The 8,639-nt window shown below is 38.2% G+C and overlaps 1 non-coding gene across 1 annotated transcript; it reads left to right on the top strand.

Annotated features, from left to right (window-relative positions):
* The first annotated feature begins 2,354 nt into the window (after positions 1-2,354).
* LOC112731924 (small nucleolar RNA R71) lies at positions 2,355-2,462 on the top strand. Its single transcript, XR_003167673.1, has one exon. It is a non-coding gene; the product is annotated as a small nucleolar RNA R71 (small nucleolar RNA).
* Positions 2,463-8,639: the final 6,177 nt, after the last annotated feature.

Genomic DNA, 8,639 nt, shown 5'->3' with positions numbered 1-8,639 from the left:
ATGTTGCTCGCCCTCGAGCAAAAGAAGAAGGAATAGAAGAAGAAGAAGATATGGAGGAGATGGAGGGATGTGTGTATGGATGTGAGTGGTAGATGAAAAACAGAAGGGGTGGTCATGAATGGAGAGATAGAGGGTGAGGTGGGTGGGGATCCTGTGAGATTCACAGATCCTGAGATGATCCTGTGGGTCCACAGATCTTGAGATGATCCTGTGGTGTCCACAGATCCAGAGGTGTCAAGGATTTACATTCCTGCACCCATTAGGCATGTAAAATGTCCTTGCACACAACTCTGGGCGTTCAGCGCCAGGTTGGTGCCCATTTTGGGCGTTCAACGCCCATTTGCTGCCATTTCTGTCGTTGTACGCCAGAACCATGCTTTTCCTGGGCGTTCAGCGCCAGGATGTTGCCCATTTTGGGCGTTCAGCGCCAGAACCATGCTCTGTTCTGGCGTTTGAACGCCAGGCAGATGCTCCTCCAGGGTGTGATTTTTCTTCTGCTGTTTTTGATTTCGTTTTCAATTTTTATATTTATTTTGTGACTCCTCATGATCATGAACCTACAAAGACATATAATTAAGAAAAATATAGTTAAATAAATAGAAATTGGGTTGCCTCCCAACAAGCGCTTCTTTAATGTCAATAGCTTGACAGTGGGCTCTCATGGAGCCTCACAGATGTTCAGAGCATTGTTGAAACTCTCTAACACCAAACTTAGAGTTTGGATATGGGAGTTCAACACCAAACTTAGAGTTTGGTTGTGGCCTCCCAACACCAAACTTAGAGTTTGACTGTGGGGGCTCTGGTTGACTCTGCTTTGAGAGAAGCTTTTTCTACTTCCTCTCCATGGTTGCAGAGGGAGATCCTTGAGTTTTAAACACAAGGGAGTCCTCATTCCATTGAAGGACTATTTCACCTCTGTCAACATCAATCACAGCTCTTGCTGTGGCCAGGAAAGGTCTTCCTAGGATGATGGATTCATCCTCTTCCTTTCCAGTATCCAGGACTATGAAATCAGCAGGGATGTAAAGGCCTTCAACCATTACTAACACGTCCTTTACTTGTCCATAAGCCTGTTTTCTTGAACTGTCTGCCATCTCTAATGAGATTTTAGCAGCTTGCACCCTATAGATTCCCAGTTTCTCTATTACAGAGAGGGGCATGAGGTTTATTCCTGAACCAAGGTCACATAGAGCCTTAAAGATCATGGTGCCTACGGTACAGGGTATTATGAACTTTCCAGGATCCTGTCTCTTCTGAGGCAATGTCAGTTGATCCAGATCACTTAGTTCATTGATGAACAAGGGAGGTTCAACTTCCCAAGCATCAATGCCAAATAATTTGGCATTCAGCTTCATGATTGCACCAAGAAACTTGGCAGTTTGCTCTTCAGTAACATCCTAATTCTCTTCAGAAGAGGAATACTTATCAGAGCTCATGAAGGGCATAAGGAGGTTCAATGGAATCTCTATGGTCTCTAGATGAGCCTCAGAGTCCTTTGGTTCCTCAGAGGGAAGCTCCTTATTGATCACTGGACGTCCCAGGAGGTCTTCCTCCTTGGGATTCACGTCCTCCACTCCCCTTGTAGGTTCGGCCATGATGCTTATTTCAATGGCCTTGCACTCTCCTTTTGGATTCTCTTCTGTATTGCTTGGGAGAGTACTAGGAGGGATTTCAGTGATCCTTTTACTCAGCTGGCCCACTTGTGCTTCCAGATTTCTAATGGAAGATCTTGTTTCATTCATGAAACTTACAGTGGCCTTAGACAGATCAGAGACTAAGTTTGCCAAATTAGAAGTGTTTTGTTCAGAATTCTCTGTCTGTTGCTGAGTGGATGATGGAAAAGGTTTATTATTGTTAAACCTGTTTCTTCCACCATTATTAAAGCCTTGTTGAGGCTTTTGATCCTTCCATGAGAAATTGGGGTGATTTCTCCATGATGAGTTATAGGTGTTTCCATAAGGTTCACCTAAGTAATTTACCTCTGCTATTGCAGGGTTCTCAGGATCATAAGCTTCTTCTGCATAAGAAGCCTCTTGAGTACTGTTGGATGCAGCTTGCATTCCATGCAGACTCTGAGAGATCATATTGACTTACTGAGTCAATATTTTATTCTGAGCTAATATGGCATTCAGAGTATCAACTTCAAGAACTCCCTTCTTCATAGGCGTCCCATTATTCACAGGATTCCTTTCAGAAGTGTACATGAACTGGTTATTAGCAACCATGTCAATGAGTTCTTGAGCTTCTGCAGGTGTTTTCTTTAGGTGAATGGATCCACCTGCAGAGGTGTCCAATGACATCTTTGATAGCTCAGATAAACCATCATAGAATATATCCAGGATGGTCCATTCTGAAAGCATGTCAGTAGGACACTTTTTGGTCAGTCCTTTGTATCTCTCCCAGGCTTCATAGAGGGATTCACCTTCTTTCTGTTTGAAGGTTTGAACATCCACTCTAAGCTTGCTCAGCTTTTGAGGAGGAAAGAACTTGGCTAAGAAAGCCGTGACCAGCTTATCCCAAGAGTTCAGGCTGTCTTTGGGTTGAGAATCCAACCATAATCTAGCTCTGTCTCTTACAGCAAAAGGGAAAAGCATGAGTCTGTATACTTCAGGATCTACTCCATTAGTCTTAACAGTATCACATATCTGCAAGAATTTAGTTAAGAACTGAAAAGGATCTCTAGATGGAAGTCCATGAAACTTGCAGTTCTGCTGCATTAGAGAAACTAATTGAGGTTTCAGCTCAAAGTTGTTTGCTCCAATGGCAGGAATGGAGATGCTTCTTCCATGTAAATTAGAATTAGGTGCAGTAAAGTCACCAAGCATCTTCCTTACATTATTATTATTTTCGGCTGCCATCTCCTCTTCCTGTTCGAAAATTTCTGAAAGGTTATTTCTGGATTGTTGTAATTTAGCTTCTCTTAATTTTTTCTTCAGAGTCCTTTCAGGTTCCGGATCTGCTTCAACAAGAATATTCTTGTCCTTGCTCCTGCTCATATGACAAAGAAGAGGGCACAGAAAAAAAAATAATAATAGAGATCCTTTATACCACAGTATAGGGATCCCTGTGTGAGTGGAAGAAAAGAGGGGGAGACAAAGAATGTAATATAATGGAAGAAACACAACTGTGAGGATGGCAGAGATGTGAGATGAGATGTTAGGATATGAATGAATAAATAGAATAAGATGGGGGAGGGATAATTTTCGAAAATTATTTTGAAAAAGAGTTAGTGATTTTCGAAAATGGTTTTTTGAAAATTGTTAGTATTTTTTCGAAAAATTTTTTTAAAATTAAAAATAAAAATAAGAATAATTAGTTAATTAAAAAAGAAATTTTTGTAAAAGAGGGAAGATATTTTCGAAAATTAGAGAGAGAGAGTTAGTTAGGTAGTTTTGAAAAAGTTAAAAAACAAACAAAAAGTTAGTTAGTTAGTTGAAACAAATTTTGAAAATATAAGAAGTTAGGAAGTTAGAAAAGATATTTTGAAAAGATATTTTTGAAAAAGATAAGATAAGAAGATATTTTAGAAACTAATTTTGAAAAAGATTTAATTTTTAAAATCTCAATTAATGACTTGATTCATAAGAAATCACAAGATATGATTCTAGAACTTAAAGTTTGAATCTTTCTTAACAAGCAAGTAACAAACTTCAAATTTTTGAATCAAAACATTAATTGCTTATGTTATTTTCGAAAATTTGATATAGAAATAAGAAAAAGATTTTTGAAAAATATTTTTAGAATTTTCGAAAATAACTAAGAAGTTTGGAAAAGATTTGATTTTTGAAAAAGATTTTGAAAAAAGATAAGATTTTCAAATTGAAAATTTGATTTGACTCATAAGAAACAACTTGATTTTAAAAATTTTTGAAAAAGTCAACTCAAATTTTCGAATTTGATGAGAGAAAAATGGAAAGATATTTTTTTTATTTTTGAAATTTTTATGATGAGAGAGAAAAACACTAAAATGATGCAATGCATGAAATTTTTAGATCAAAACATGTGATGCATGCAAGAATGCTATGAATGTCAAGATGAACATCATAGACACAATTTTGAAAAACTTTTAATGCAAAGAAAACATGCAAGACACCAAACTTAGAATTCTTTAATGCTTAGGCACTAAGAATTCAAGAATGCATATGAAAAACATCATACAACACAAAACAAAAAATCATCAAGATCAAACAAGAAGACTTACCAAGAACAACTTGAAGATCATGAAGAACACTATGAATGCATGAATTTTCGAAAAAATGCAAGATGCATATGCAACTGACACCAAACTTATAACATGACACATGACTCAAACAAGAAACAGAAAAATATTTTTGATTTTTATGATTTTCTAAAATTTTTTTTGGGTTTTTTTTTTATATTTTTCGAAAAACTATTTTGGAAAAGAAAAATAAGGATTCCAAAATTTTTTATATGAATTTCAGGGATCTTATGCTCTAAAGCTCCAATCAAAGGGTCAGGCATGGCTTAATAGCCAGCCAAGCTTTAGCATATAATTACATGGACTGGAGTGATTAGTTGAATACCAATCCCAAAGCAGTTTGGGTATGGCTTTACAGCCAGATAGGATTCAACATGTTTCATGAAACACTAGAATTCATTCTTAAAAATCTTGAAGCCATAGAATAATTTATTTTTGAAAACATTATTTTTATTATTTTATTTTATTTTATTTTATTTTATTTTATTTTATTTTTTTTTCGAAAACAAAAGAAAAGTTTTTGAAAGATTTTTGAAAAATTTTTGAAACCAAAACAAAAAGAAAATTACCTAATCTGAGCAACATGATGAACCGTCAGTTGTCCAAACTCAAACAATCCCCGGCAACGGCGCCAAAAACTTGGTGCACGAAATTGTGATGTCCAGGCTCGAACAATCCCTGGTAACGTGAGGCAACTTGGTACGCGTAATCGTGATTACACATTCATAATTTGTCACAACTTCGATACAACTAACCAGCAAGTGCACTGGGTCGTCCAAGTAATACCTTACGTGAGTAAAGGTCGAATCCCACGGAGATTGTTGGTATGAAGCAAGCTATGGTCACCTTGCAAATCTCAGTCAAGCGGATATAAAATAATTATGGAGTTTTCGAATAATAAATAATAGAATAGGGATAGAGATACTTATGTAAATCATTGGTAGGAATTTCAGATAAGCGAATGGAGATGCTTTTCGTTCCTCTGAACCTCTGCTTTCCTGCTATCTTCATCCAATCAGTCTCACTCCTTTCCATGGCTGGCTTTATGTGATACATCACCACTGTCAATGGCTACTTTCGGTCATCTCTCGGAAAAATGATCCAATGCCCTGTCACGGCACGGCTAATCGTCTGGAGGCATCACCCTTGCCAATGGCTTCATCTTATCCTCTCAGTGAATAATATACTCACGCACCCTGTCACGGCACGGCTATTCATCTGTCGGTTCTTGATCATGCTGGAATAGGATTTACTATCCTTTTGCGTCTGTCACTAACGCCCTGCAATCGCGAGTTAGGAGCTCGTCACAGTCATTCAATCATTGAATCCTACTCGGAATACCACAGACAAGGTTTAGACCTTCTGGATTCTCTTGAATGTCGCCATCATTCTAGCTTACGCAACGAAGATTCTGGTTGGGAGATCTAAGAGATATTCATTCTAGCTTATTTCAAGTAGAACGGAAGTGTTTGTCAGGCACGTGTTCATAGGGGAGAATGGTGATGAGCGTCACACATAATCATCACCTTCATCACGTTCTTGGGTGCGAATGGATATCTTAGAAGCGAAATAAGATGAATTGAATAGAAAACAGTAGTACTTTGCATTAATCTTTGAGGAACAGTAGAGCTCCACACCTTAATCTATGGAGTGTAGAAACTCTACCGTTAAAAATACATAAGTGAAGGTCCAGGCATGGCCGAGATGGCCAGCCCCCAAAGTCTAAGAACAATGCGTTCAAAGATGATCCTAAGATCCTAAGATGATCAAAAGATGCCTAATACAATAGTAAAAGGTCCTATTTATAATAAACTAGCTACTAGGGTTTACATGAGTAAGTAATTGATGTATAAATCCCCTTCCTGGGCCCACTTGGTGTGTGTTTGGGCTGAGCCTGAGTGTTGCACGTGTAGAGGTCCTTCTTGGAGTTGAACGCCAGCTTTTGTGCCAGTCTGGGCGTTCAACTCTGGTTTTGGCTCCTTTTCTGGCGCTGGACGCCAGAATTGGGTGGAAAGCTGGCGTTGAACGCCAGTTTACGTCATCTATTCTTGGTCAAAGTATGGACTATTATATATTTCTGGAAAGCCCTGGATGTCTACTTTCCAACGCAATTGGAAGCGCGCCATTTCGAGTTTTGTAACTCCAGAAAATCCACTTTGAGTGCAGGGAGGTCAGAATCCAACAGCATCAGCAGTCCTTCTTCAACCTCTGAATCTGATTTCTGCTCAAGTCCCTCAATTTCAGCCAGAAAATACCTGAAATCACAGAAAAACACACATACTCATAGTAAAGTCCAGAAATGTGAATTTAACATAAAAACTAATGAAAACATCCCTAAAAGTAACTAGATCCTACTAAAAACATACTAAAAATAATGCCAAAAAGCGTATAAATTATCCGCTCATCAGATTCCTTGAAAAATATGAATCAAATTAACCACATGTAAGCTATATATATACATAGGTGGATAGTAATTAGAATTGCATGATTCATTTAGGTAGTTTGCATTTAGAATAGATTGCATTGCATAAGATTCCACCATTCTAACTTTACCCTTTCTCTTGGATTTAGCATGAGGACATGCTATTGTTTAAGTATGAGGAGGTTGATAAACCCCTATTTTATGATTCATCTTGTGCTCAAATTGAGTGTTTTTATCAATTCTTCACCCAGTTATTCATATGAATTGCATGGTTTTACTTTCCCTTCCTTAATTTATGATATATGTGAAAAACATGTTTTCTATGCTTTAAAAATATTAAATTTAATTACCCTTCATTACCATTCGATGCTGTGATTTGTGTGTTAAGTATTTTCAGGTCTCATAGGGTAGGAATGGTTTAAAGGACAAAAAGAAAACATACAAAAATGGAAAGAAAGCAAAAAAATAGAGTTTTGAAGAAAAGGCAGCGACGCGAATGCATGCCTTGAGCAGAACGTAAATGACGCGGACGCGTGACCGACGCGGACACGTGACAAGAAAGAAATCCAATTCACGCGAACGCCATACTCCTCAACATAGCTTTGAACCACTATACTCACAAGCCAACCACAACCATTCACCTTCATATGCCCCTAACTCTTATCCATCCCAATTCCAATCCAATTACTCCCAAGAACCACCACTTCCATATGCACCATATCCATGTCCATCGAACCAGGAATCACAGGATCATCTCAAGGACACAGTGAACCAGTTTCATGCAACCCTTCATCAATTGGAGCAAGCGATAAATCGATTATCCCCCTGTACGAAGGAGCACGAGAAGCTACGGTGGACTACAGGGAGCATGACTTTATACTGGAACAAGTAGAGAAAGCTGCAATTATCAAAGAAGAAGAATTGGTTGAAGACTTAGGAGATGCTGAACCTCCATGGGAATCAAGAATTGTAGAGAATTCCGCCAAGAAATTTGCAATCGATGCTAAGGAGGATAGTGCACAACCCCAAGGCATGTATCTTATGAAGAACTAGACGGAACAGATCAAGAAGTAAGTTTCCTTGGTAGTGATGATCACAAATCAAGTTCTCCTAGTAATGAACTTGCATCCGCAAGTGAATTCTTTGAGATTGAAGAATCTTTCCCAAGTGAATACGAAGATGATGCGGAGGTAGACTTTTCTCAACCTCCAACTTATGACTTGAGTGATGAGGAAGATATCGAAGACTTTGATCAAGACGTGGTTGCAATTGAAGAAGTTTGTAAGGAAGTGGAAGAATTCACAGAAGAATACAAGGGAGTGGAGCTTGAAAGACCATTGGAAACACCTCTCCCAAAGCCATTATCATCCAATACAGCATTCAAGTGGGTAAAATTCATATCCCTTAGCTTTCTCATTCCACTTGAATATGGTTTACTTGAGACAGATGGTCAACTTAGAGCTCTTTGTGGCTTTAAGGGTAAGAGGGAGATGGTTAGCAGTATGAGTCGTCATGCAAGATTCAATATGGTGGAAAGCTCAAAGTTTAAATGCAAAGGTTGGTATAAAGCTCAACTGAATGGGTCTAGGAAGTTATTTGGCCGCTTTAGTGAGAATTCAGATTGCTTGCCACCCGGTTGGAACACTGAAGATCAATACAAAGACGGGTACAAAAGCAAGGTTTGGGATCCTGGGATTCATTCTGACAATCAACACCAGTGGAACCTGAAAACCTGCTTTGACTTGCTCGAAGGCTTTACGTGCCTAGTTTGGGACCCCGGAGAATATTGGAATTGCAAACGTTGGTGGAGATTTTTGGATGAGTTCAAACACAAGCCACCATAACAATAAGCTCATCAAATGTCCAACTTAAGGACTTTAACTAAAAGTGCTAGGTGGGAGACAACCTACCATGGTATGATCGCTCCTTTTCAAATTTTAATTTTATTTCGTTTTATTTGTTTCTAGTTTCATTTTATTTTATTTTATTTTTCCTAGA

This window comes from Arachis hypogaea, chromosome 12 (genome assembly GCF_003086295.3).
Source record: "Arachis hypogaea cultivar Tifrunner chromosome 12, arahy.Tifrunner.gnm2.J5K5, whole genome shotgun sequence".
Lineage (NCBI taxonomy): Eukaryota > Viridiplantae > Streptophyta > Magnoliopsida > Fabales > Fabaceae > Arachis > Arachis hypogaea.
Note: the sequence above shows the minus strand (reverse complement) of the source record. Positions and strands in the feature narration are given on the sequence as shown.